Here is a 12,964-nt window from a genome sequence, read left to right on the forward strand (position 1 = left end):
CTCGCTTTTTTCTAGAAGAAGATTTAATTGTAAGACAACAAGAGAAAAGGAGGGAGGAAATGTTAAAGGTTAGGGCAGCAAGAGATGAAGGAAAGAGAGCATGGATCTATAAAGGTAAATTTGTGATAGCGCAATTTGGACCTCCTTCCAAAACAGGGCAGCAATATGGTAATAAAGAAGAGGCACCAAACTATTCAACAGGAAATTAGGAAGCAAGGTCGGTATGGGAAAGTAGGGACAAAGACTCAACTATGAGTCTTGCATGTCAAAATAAATAGCAATCAAGTCATACCTAGGTTTCCTTAAGATTAGTTTGTTGGAACTGCATAGGTTACCCATGGAAACGAGGACCTGGGTTAGGGCCTATTATGGAAGATAGAGACATAATTTGCCTCATAGAAACACATGAGCATGAAGGATGCAAGACACCTTTGTTTGAAGGATGTTGGAAGATGGTAGTGTAGAACAAGGTAGCAGGGAATGGCGAAGGACACGGGGGTATCATGCTATAAGTGAGGGAAAAAGAAATTCATCTCATTTAGTTAGAAAGAGAAGACTCAAATAAGCAATTCATTTGGTTTAAAATATCAAAGAATGGAAATCACATCAGAATTGCAGCATGTTATTTTGCGTCGCAAGTTTCAAAAATCTACAAAAGTAGAGGGCTTGACCACAAAGATCCTTTTGTAGCATTAAAAGTAGACATTGCAACATATTCTCAGCTAGGTGAAGTCCTTATAGTGGGTGATTTCAATGCTAGGACTGCAATTGAGCAAGCTAGCATTCTTTGTTATAAAGAAGACTGCGACCCTATTTGGCTTACAAAAGAGAGTAATCATCAGTGGGAAAGAATTTCATAGGACAAGGGTTGCAATCTCTTTGGTGAACAATTGCTTACTCTATGTGGGGCCTTCGATTTAGTCATGTGTAATGGCTTGATTAGATGGACAAAGTCTGGTAATTTCACTTGCAATACTTACAATGGAACAAGTGTAGTAGATTATGTAATTTGCTCACATGATTTGTGTGAGAAAATGGAGGAATTTTTTATTGGAGATCACCTTTGGGACTTAAAATCATATCACAGATCAAATTATTTAAGTTTCTCTTGGACTGGAAAGAAGCACATAGAGTCAAAACTCAGTGTGTTCAACAAAATCTCTGTTATGAAACCAGCTCACAAAAAGATAGAAAAGAGAGATCCACGCCTTAGAATTCAGCCTCTTCGAGGGGGCAACCTCCTTTACATTACATAAATGAACAATTCTTGTATGATACAAATGACAAAACCTCCTTTCTATATATAGGAGTCTAAGGAGTCACAATATAATCCAGCCGACCTAACAATAATAATATAAAGCCACAAAAATAACAATAGAGGGATTCTATGGGGCACAGAAATAACAATATGGGGGTAATAGGGGCACAACAATATAAATAGGGGGTATAACTACAATAGTAATGGGGTAATCACTAGTATTATAGGGACCCAACATGCCCCTCTCCTTCAAAAAAGTGTTGTCCTCAACGCTTGAGTAGTTCTGGATACTTCTGCATAAAATTCTCATCCTCCCATGTGGAATCTTCAGCGGATAAGTTCTTCCACTTGATAAGATACTCTGAAATTGATCGATTTCGTAGCTGTCGAGTTCTTGTTTCTGTGACTGCTTCCGGTTCCAATATAATTTTTCCTTCCTCGTCAAGTTCTGGCAATATTGTTTGAATTGGGAGCTTGTCACCTATAACCTTCTTTAAACATGAAACATGGAAAACTGGGTGCAATCGAGAAGCTGCAGGAAGCTCCAATTTGTATGCCATAGTACCAATCTTTTGCAACACCTTGTACGGACCATAATACTTTGGTGATAATTTATTATCCTTCTTAGCTTGCTTTAGGGACATTTGCTTATATGGTTGTAGCCGTAGGAATACCCAATCACCTACATCAAAACTTCTTTCACTGCGATGTTGATCTGCCTGTTGTTTCATTCTATTTTGTGCCAACACGAGGTTATCCTTTAAGAGTTGGAGGACTTGTTGTTGATGTTCGATGTGATGTTCCACTGCCTGAACCTTAGAATTTTCTCTTAAATATGATGTGATGGATGGTGGTTGATACCCATAAAGTGCCATAAATGGGGTCATTTTTGTTGCTGTATGGAAGGAAGTGTTATACCACCATTCAGCCAGAGGCAACCATTTGACCCATTGTGTCTGTTTATCAGATACAAAGCAACGAAGATATCCTTCCAAACATTTGTTTACTATCTCAGTTTGCCCATCAGATTGAGGATGATAAGATGAGCTATGAGCTAACTGAGTACCAAGACAAGAAAATAATTCTGTCCAAAAATTTCCAGTGAAAATGGGATCTCTGTCACTTACAATAATCTTTGGGTTTCCATGTAGCTTTTGAACTGTTTCCATAAATGCAGTAGAAACTGTACTGGCTTTAAATGGATGTGATAATGCACAAAAGTGTGCATACTTGGTAAGTCTGTCAACTACCACCATGATGACACTCTTTCCCTCAGACTTGGGTAAACCTGTGATAAAATCCATTGAAACCTCCTCCCAACGTTGGCTTGGAATGGATAAAGGTTGTAATAGACCCGGTGTCTTAATTGTTTCAACTTTATTTTGTTGGCAAACCAAACATTCCGCCACAAACTTTTGAATATCTGATTTAAGGCCATCCCAAAAAAATTCCTTCTTAACCCTGTGGTAAGTTTTTAAAAATCCTGAGTGCCCTCCTAAGGGAGAAGTGTGCAATTCCATAAGAATCTTTTGTTTTAGCTGGGAATTCTTACAGAGGTATAAGCGATCTTTGTACCATAACGAATCATTTTGCCAGCTAAATGTATCAGAAGTACTGGAATCTTGTTGTAGCTTTCGAATAAGTGCCCACACTTCTTCGTCATTCTTCCATTCCTCCCTTGCTTCGTTTATCCAATCTGGTTGGATAATAGAAATGGCACACAACAATGCTTCCACATCCTCATCCTTTCTTGAGAGTGCATCTGCCACCACATTTTGCTTCCCTTTTTTGTAGATGATTTCAAAGTCATAACCCAACATCTTTGTGACCCACTTTTGTTGCTCTTCAGAGGATAATCTTTGTTCTAAAAAGTATTTAAGGCTATCATGATCCGTTTTTACCTTGAAGTGTCTTCCCATTAGGTAGGGTCGCCATTTCTTAAGTGCATGGAGTATTGCCAACATTTCCTTCTCATAAATAGCTTTGCTTAAAAACTTTCCCTTGATTGGACGACTTTCAAAAGCAATGGGTCTTTCATCTTGCATTAGAACAGCACCAATTCCATTTCCTGAAGCATCACATTCCACAATAAAGGTTTTTGTGAAGTCCGGTGTAGCTAAGACCGGTGCTTGGCACATTGCCTCTTTAAGATGTTCAAAGGCCTTTGTTGCTTCCGAAGTCCATGAAAATGAATCTTTCTTCAATAATGTTGTTAGAGGTGCTGCTATTCTCCCATAATTCTTAACAAACTTGCGATAATACCCTGTCAACCCAAGAAATCCTCGCAGATGCTTTATGGATGTGGGGATTTTCCATTCCTTAATGGCTTTAATTTTGCTAGGGTCTACCTTAACTCCTTCATGAGATACAATATGACCCAAATATTCCACCTCCTGGACTCCAAAGAAACATTTGGATCTTTTTGCATATAATTGTTTCTCCTCCAATAGTTGTAGCACCCTGTCAACATGTTCAACATGATCCTTCCAAGACTTGCTGTAGATTAGTATATCATCAAAAAATACTAACACAAATTTTCTAAGGAATGGTTTGAAAATTGAATTCATCAAACCTTGAAATGTTGAAGGTGCATTGGTAAGGCCAAAAGGCATGACCAAAAATTCATAATGACCCTCATGAGTTCTAAATGCTGTTTTCGGAATGTCTTCAATCTTCATTCTGATTTGATGATATCCCGAACGAAGATCCAACTTGGTGAAGTAAATTGATCCATGCAATTCATCCAGTAATTCATCAATAACAGGAATGGGGAACTTATCTTTAATAGTGAGCTTGTTGAGCTCCCTATAATCTGGACACATGCGCCATGATCCATCCTTCTTGTGCACCAATACTACTGGAGCTGAGAAAGAACTTTGACTCGGTTGAATTATACCAGCCTCTAGCATTTCTGCAACCATACGTTCAATTTCACTTTTTTGGACATAGGGATATCTGTACGGCCTGATGTTTGGAGGAACACTTCCTGGAATCAGATGAATAGCATGATCATGATCACGCATAGGTGGGAGACCTTTGGGAGTCTCAAATACCTTGGAATGATTGTCCAGGACTTTTTGGAGATCTGGAGAAATAGATGATTCCAATGTGGAAACATCTAGCGAACATAATTGTGCAATTACACCTCTTTGCTCCTTTTTTAGAAGCTTTGTCATGCCATTAGAGCTGATTATCTTTCCTGGTTTCCCTGCAATACCCCTTAATTCAACTTCCTTTCCTTCCACAGAAAATTTCATGAAAAGTTCTTGAAAATTAAAAGCTATTGTACCCAAGGATTGTAGCCATTGGACTCCTAGTACAACATCAGCACCTCCCATTGGAATGGAAAGCATTGGGCTAGTCAATACATATTCTCCCATGGATAGCTTGATATTATGGCACTTTCCAGAACAATTTATTGTTCCTCCATTTGCAATCATCACTTGACACTCTGGTGCTGGATATAGGAAGCAATTCAATTCTTTTGCTACCCTACAATGAATAAAATTGTGGGTGCTTCCTGAATCAATCAACACTATTACCTTTTTCTTCTTGATTTGTCCTTCTATCTTGATGGTTTGAGGAGTGGTAATTCCCGCCAATGCATTACAAGATATGGTCGGATTTATTTGTTCTTCATCTAGGCTTTGTTCCTGGAATATATCCTCTTCTTTTGACCTTTCTTGCTCCTTTTCTTCTTCCTCTTCACAATCTATGTAGAATAATTTCTTCTCAGCACACTTATGACCTTTTGTGTATTTGCTATCACAATTGTAACAAAGCCCTTTTGCTCTTTTTTCTTCCAATTGTTGTGGTGTCAACCTTGTAGGTTGTGGAAGACTATGGGCAACAACACTTCCGTCTTTATAGTTGTGAATGGTATGCTTCCTAGTTGCCATAATTTTGCTTTCCATTTTTCTTGCTAACCTGAATGCCTTCTCTAATGAATCAGGTTCCCAAAGGCGCACATCATGTTGGATATTATCCTTTAAAGACCCTATGAACACATCAATCCTATGCTCCTCTGGAATATCTTTTACCCTTATGTTCAATTTTTGGAACTCCTCAATGTGCTCCATTATTGAACCCTTTTGTTTGAGACTTATCAATTGGCTAAAAAAAGTGTTGCTTTTTGTATCCTCATAATGTGCTATCAATTCTTCCGTAAAAATTGCCCAAGTGATAAATTGTTTACGAGAACAAAGCCATTGATACCATACAAACTGATTTGGTTCCAAATATAAAGTTGCCATACGTACCTTTTGTGTGTTTTGCACATTATTGAGATCGAAGAATTGCTCCATCTGTAATATCCATGTGGCGGGATCCTTGCCATCAAACTTCCTCATATCGATTTTTGGAACATGGTGAGTCTTCGATCCAACATTAGAGTCTATGGAATCATGATTAACATTTCTTTTGTTCTCATCATGAGTTTCCTTTACTACCTTTTCACCATTAGTGACCCTTTCTTGTAGCAACTTCTTCAATTCATCCATCTTATCATCCATGCCATCAATTTTAGCGTCCATGCCATTCACCTTAGCTTCCATGCCATCCATCTTAGCTTCTGTTAGCTTTTGTGAGCGTGACATTTGTTGCACTTGTTCTTGTAATTTTGATATATCATGTAGCATTTCTTCTTCTTCTTCATGAGTCATGCTAGAGCTTTCAGGTTCCTTACTAGGTGTTTGCATTTTCTTTCCTCGGGGCATCAGTTACCGATAATAATGCTTTACTATGCCCTTTGAATTCCGTTAAACCAAGCTTACACAAAAATTTAAAAAAAGACTACACACCTTTTTTCACTTTATAGAAGCCTGATATTGAATCTGATGTATCTCTGTAATTTCGAATCATCCAGTTCTGAAATTGATACCTGTAGTAGCCTTCTGTGTCCTCTTTCCAATGCCACAAGTCTGAGCCAAATTGGATTCTCCAAGGAAGAGTTATGTGAAATCTCCCACAGTGACTTGCTTTTAGACTGGTTCAGTAGAGCGAACTTGTACGACGTGCCACGAGTCACTGTTTCAACCTTTGAATCTGAAACACACATACAAGAAACTACAGTCCGTCCTCTTTCTGTACCTTTTTACGAAATTTCAATCCGATCCTCAGAGAGAGAGTTATGACGATTTTCCCCAGGTCACCTGTTTTGAATGTAATTCAGGAGTCTGCAAAAAGGCCAACTTCCTCAGATCATATCTCCGAAAATATCGCGCGAAAAGCTCTGAAATTTGGACCCAAGGTTCAGCGCCAATTCTTCTCAAATGGGTTTTTTTTACGACTTCTGAAACGTCACAAAAAAAAAGTTATAGCGAAAATGCCACGATGACCTGTTTGGAGCAGCGAAACCCTAGAATCCAAAGCTCTGATACCAAATGTTATGAAACCAGCTCACAAAAAGATAGAAAAGAGAGATCCACGCCTTAGAATTCAGCCTCTTCGAGGGGGCAACCTCCTTTACATTACATAAATGAACAATTCTTGTATGATACAAATGACAAAACCTCCTTTCTATATATAGGAGTCTAAGGAGTCACAATATAATCCAGCCGACCTAACAATAATAATATAAAGCCACAAAAATAACAATAGAGGGATTCTATGGGGCACAGAAATAACAATATGGGGGTAATAGGGGCACAACAATATAAATAGGGGGTATAACTACAATAGTAATGGGGTAATCACTAGTATTATAGGGACCCAACAATCTCCCAAAGGGCAGAATTCTTTTGACTCCAGAAAATTGTAATACCTTCAAAATGACGCTAGAGAGGCTCTTCGAGAAGGAGAAAATCCCAATTCACGATCTGCATATTCACGAATTAATACATTTAATTCAAAGCGCACTTGCAAAGTGCAAAAGAGCAAAAATTAAGTCTGAAACAATTTGCTTTCTAGTTAATTCTTGGTTTGACAAGGAATGCAAAAAGGCAAGGAGAATGTGGAAAGAGTCAAAAAAGGATAACATAAAGTTCAAAGCTTACAAGCAGATATTAAGAAAGAAAAATGTTGATTTCATGGTTTCAAGAAGGGAAGAACTAATCTTCCTTGGGAAAAATAATCCCAAATTATTTTGGAAGGAGCTCCAACAAAGAAAGATGCAAACTGAAAATAGTATTACAGCTTCTAAATGGTTTGACTGTGCAAGAAAACTCTATGAGCAGGATCCCAAGGTTGACCCTCCCCCTTGGTCAACACTGATACTGAGCTCTTCACAGTGCAAGAGGTAGAGATGGGTATCAAGAAATTGGGTGTTGGAAAAGTAAAAGACTTAACTAAACTCCAAGCAAAGTATCTAAAGTGGGTATCAAAGATTCTTTCACCTCACATTACAAAAAATTTCAACAACATCATACAATAGGGGTTCCCCACATATTGAAAAACTGGTTTGAAATACGTCTTTTCAAGAGTGGTGACGTCAATAATCCCTCCAATTATAGGACCACAATGATAAACCCTTTGTTTGCAAAGTTATTTGGAAGAAAACTAGAAAATATCAACAAGTGGGTAGATGAAAGAGATAAGTGTGCTAAATGGAAATCATGTTTTAGACCTAAACATTCCACAGTTGATCATTGCATAACTTTAAGGCGCATCATTGAAAAAGTTTGGGAGAAAAAGGAGGAAGTCTTTTGCTGCTTTGTTGATTTTAGAAAAGTGTCTGACACGGTTCCTATGGATAAGCTTTGGCATAGAATGGAGGAACTTGGGGTTCCTAAACATTTGAGAGAAGTTGTGCATAGGCTGTATGAAGATGTGAAAGTTAAAATTAGAACTTCAGCAAGCATTTCTAAAAGTTTTAGAAGCAATATCGTGGCCAAGCAAGGTTGCCCATTATTTCCTACGCTTTTTGGTTTATATATCAAGAAGCTTGAGGAGTGGTTAAATTCGCAAAGTGTTGATGGTCTTTGTTTGGGAAAATTTGTTATAAGGCTTCTTTTCTATGCATATGACCTTATTTTGATTACTAAATCTGCTCTTGGTTTGCAAGAGCACTTACTATCCCTTGAGCATTTTTGTAGAAGGGTAGGGATGCAAGTCAATATTAGCAAAACGAAAGTAGTGGTTTTCTCTAAAAAAATAAAACATAACCAGCATAAGTTCTACTTTGAAGGCAACATTCTGGAAGAAGTTGTGGATTACAAATACCTTGGAATTGACTTCAACAAAAATCCAAGGTGGCATTGCTGTAGAAACAAAAGAACTTTGGGGGGTTGGAAAGCATTTTATGCTTTTCAAAATAGGTGTAGAGAGGCACAATTATGGGACTGGAAAACCACTCAAACTCTTTTTGGACTTCTAGTGATTCTCTATGGCTATGAACTGTGGGTTAGTAGTACATCCGACATGCAGTGGAAACAAATTGAGAAAATTCAGAAGCGTTTGATTACAAACAAATTCAAAATTAAAAGTGTAGTTCCTTATGCTATCTTGTTAAGTGAAATAGGGGTTGCTCCTATTGAAGCAATTGCTATGGTGCGAGTCATAAGGTATTTGAAAAAAATTGAGCAAATGGAAGAGGGAAGATGGCCTAAGGTTGTCTTTAATGACATATTGTGCAAAAGAAAAAATACTTGGATGCAGCAAAATAACAAATGGTTTAGTAAATGGGGTATTTGCTTGAACACGTGTCCCATAAACAGTAAAGAGATAAAAGCTTTTGTTATGGATAAGTTCCACAAGCATACTTGGGATAAGGAGCTAGGGAGAAAGAAAGAGTACTATATTGAAGTGTTTAATCCCACTCATAATCATCAACAAAAAGCGTACATAGAGGCCAATATTTCTTGGAGAGCCAAAATTCTTATTTCTCAGTTAAGGACTAATTCTCATCAACTCTGTTGTGAAACAGGGCGCTGGAAAAGGCCAAAAGAAGTGTGGGAGGAAAGAGTATGTATTTTTTGTTCTTCCGGAAAAGTGGAAACAAAAAAGCATTTCATTTTAGAATGTGAAGCCTTCAAAGACAATAGGGAAAGTTATGCAGATATTCTGGCAGCTAGCTCTTGGGATAATCTATTTAGCGAGGGGTTTGTCGAGAAGTTGGGAGACGTTGACGTTAAAATAAATTTCTTTCTTTCTTTCTTTCATTTGCAGCAAAAGGTTATGGGTAGTACTTCACAGTTCACACAACAAGATACCACATTAGTTGTTTAATCAATCACCTTTCCAATTAATTCATGGCATAAGTGGGAAAATGGAGATATCCTTCATAGTAATTCTATTTAGTCTACTCCAAGGGAGAGTTTCTCTGTATCATTGTCGGGGCATTTCAAATTTAGGAAATCTTTTTAAAGTTCTACAAACTTTGTGGTTGTTGGTTCCTTCCTTTATGTGGATAAGTGGGATCTTCTCTATATTTTAGGTACATTTATCAATTGAGAATTTCTTTGGGAACCTTGCAAACATTACATAACAACCACACCACTCCCAACCTCTTAGGTCACCTTAAGGAGATGGGGGTCATAAAAAATGTGCCTTTACCACTCAAGTTGAACCTCAAATTTTAGGCTTTGATACCACCATGTAACCTACCCAACCCCCTAAGTGGCATTAAGGGGATAGGGTATCCAATTTTTTGTCCTCAACATAACTCTAAAGTCAATATTCATCTCATATTCATATTATACTCCTTAATATCTTTCCAATGACTGTGATTTTGTCAAATTCCAAGTTACATGCACAAAGTTATGGCCCTCCAAAGCTTACACTAAGAGCCTTCTCTCCTGCCACGTCAACACATGATAGCTTAGCATGCCCATGTGGCAAACATATCATGCCATGTCAACATCCACATTAAATATTTACCCTTCCTTGCATCACCAATGAGACCATTGACCATCAGTGCAATCCTTTGACATTGTGCTAACCCTTAAGTGAATCATTGATGTGATCATTTGCCATCGCCTCTGACATTGTGCCAACCCTCGATTAAATCACCAATGCAACCATTGGCCATGAACATAATCCTTTTCAGTGTGTCAACCCTGGGGTAAATCACCAACATGACCATCGTCAATCAGAACAATCCTTTAACATTATGTCAACACTTAGGTAAATCATTAATGCAACCATCAATCATTGGTGCAAAATGCCAATGCATTCTCATGCCAAACTTGATAAACTTTTATTAGAAGTATTAATTATGTTCCATGTGCCTGATCCATGTCATCGTCTATATGATCACATCACCACTATGGTTCAACCACATGGCTATGCCACGCCATTGTTGCACCACCGCATCATCGTCATTTTCCCTACCATGTGGACTCTAACATGTCATCAGCCATACAACCTTTTGGATTTTTCCATGTCATCACTTGCACTGCCATGTGGACCCCACCATGTCATATGCAATGTAACTTGTAAAGTGTCCAAAGAATAGCCAGAGTGTCAATAGTTTCATAGGCCATTGACAAAAAATATAATTTGTCCATCATGATTCACTCTATCCATTTTCTCAACCATGGTTGTCTTTACCAAAGTGTTGATGGCTTTATTTTGCTTTGGAAAAAATTGTGATTTGTATGATGTGATTACTTCATGCCTTTCCCTGATTGTCAAGACTTTAATCAGGATTTGGAAAATTTTGGAATTTGTACAATGATATAACTTAATCAATTTCCCTAATAGTTGATGATTTCAATGAGCTTTGGCAAAAATATGAAATCATCCATTGTGTATTCATTTATCAAAAGCCTGATTATTGATAATACAAATTCTTCAACAGTTGCAAGGAAGATTTACCACTACTCTAAAGCTAATCAGGAAAGGATTTTTACAAGCTCGAGAAGAATTAAATTCCTTAGAGGAGACTATTAAATCTATGAGAAATCCATTCTCTACAACGGGCTTCTTACACTCTGCTAATGAATAAATCTTACCCATGATTACTCAAACCCTAATATTCATGCAAGACTTAACACACGAGTATGTGTGAATTATGAATTCCTATTTTCAAAACTAAATTATTCCAAGAACTCATTCAATTATGGTAAATAACCAAATTCTTACCCATAATTACCACATCTTCAATATAAATGCAAATCTACGTATATGAATATATCTAGGTGATATATAGATATATCCCCCCCCTCTCTGTCCACACACACACACACACACTGACAGAGAGAGTATGTGAGTTTTCTTTCCATGCATAACCAATGTCTCAAGCCACATAGAACCAAGAATTTGCCCATGATGATGAAGAGACACAAGGAAAAATAAAAATGATTGTTTTGTATGCATTAAAACCAATAATCTAGATTATATCAATTAAATCTGTATGAGGCCATAAGGGCCAAATTGCTTCGAGGCTACTTAGTCTTGAAAACACCTTTGCAAAGAATACCTTCAAGTCTTCTTGACCCCTGATGAAATAAATTCTAGCTATATGAACACCACATCAATCTACACAAAAGTACTTATAATAAATAGCATATCTGGAAGACTTGAGGGCCTTCAATTCAACTCCTCAAACATGTTACAAAATATCATGGATTATTTACATAATATTTTAACAATTAATTCAAATGTTCTCTAAAGACTTTTCTTGTGTAGTCTTCACCATAAAACTAGGGATTTTACTCTTAAAATCATATTTCTGAATCCATATGGACAAGCTACCTTTGAGCAACATGCCCAAAACTTCTTTCCATGGTTGATGCAAGCCCGACCCTCATATTTGAGACCCATTGGTAGTCTTCCACTCCCAACCAGTCATCAAGGATGCTCAAGAGGTTGAGAGATAGGGTTTTCCTCTATCTCTCTAGCCTTATATTTTTATTCAAAAGGCTTGTGTACAGCCTTGTCTCCATCTGCAAATCAACTTGTAAATTTCTGAAAGTATAGTCAAAGTGTCAATAGTTTAATTTAACATTAGCAAAAAATATAATTTTTTGATCATGATTCACTCTATCAATTTCCTCGATTATTGATGGCTTTACCAAAGTGTTGATGGATTACCAAATGTCGATGGATTGTTAAAGTGTTGATGACTTCATTGGGATTTGAAAAAAATTGTGATGTGTATAGTGTGATTACTTCATGCATTTCCCTAATCAATGATGATTTCATCAAGATTTGGCAAAATGTGCAATTTGTACTATTATATTAACTTAATCCATTTTCCCAACCACCACACTTTGGCAAAAATATGAAAGTTTTCCATTACGCAAAATGTCAATGAATTCTCATGCCAAACCACAAATAAACTTTTTTGAAATGTATTGATGACCTACCATGTTCCCAACCCATGTTAGCATGTGTACAACTACATCAACATTAATGTAGTATAGCCACATGGTTATGCCACATCATTGTCATACAACCATGTCATGATCATATGTACCGCCACATGGACTCTACCATATCACCATCCATATGAATTTTTGGATTCTACCATGTCATCATCCATATGAAATTGTGGATTCTATTATGTCATCACCAATATTTCCACGTGGACCCTACCATGTCATCTACAAAGCAACCTATAAAGTGTCAAAATAATAGTTAAAGTGTCAATAGTTTCATCGACCATCAACATAAAATATAATTTATCCATCATGATTTACTCTATCCATTTCCTCAACAATTTATGGCTTTACCAAAGTAGCAATGGATTACCAAAGTGTCAATGACTTCATTATGTACAAATTATGGTGTAGATTTGCAACTACTCATGAAGTTTAATCAAAATCA

The sequence above is a fragment of the Pinus tabuliformis genome, chromosome X (assembly GCF_031772625.1).
Source record: "Pinus tabuliformis cultivar Carrire ecotype Pingquan chromosome X, CPIR1, whole genome shotgun sequence".
Lineage (NCBI taxonomy): Eukaryota > Viridiplantae > Streptophyta > Pinopsida > Pinales > Pinaceae > Pinus > Pinus tabuliformis.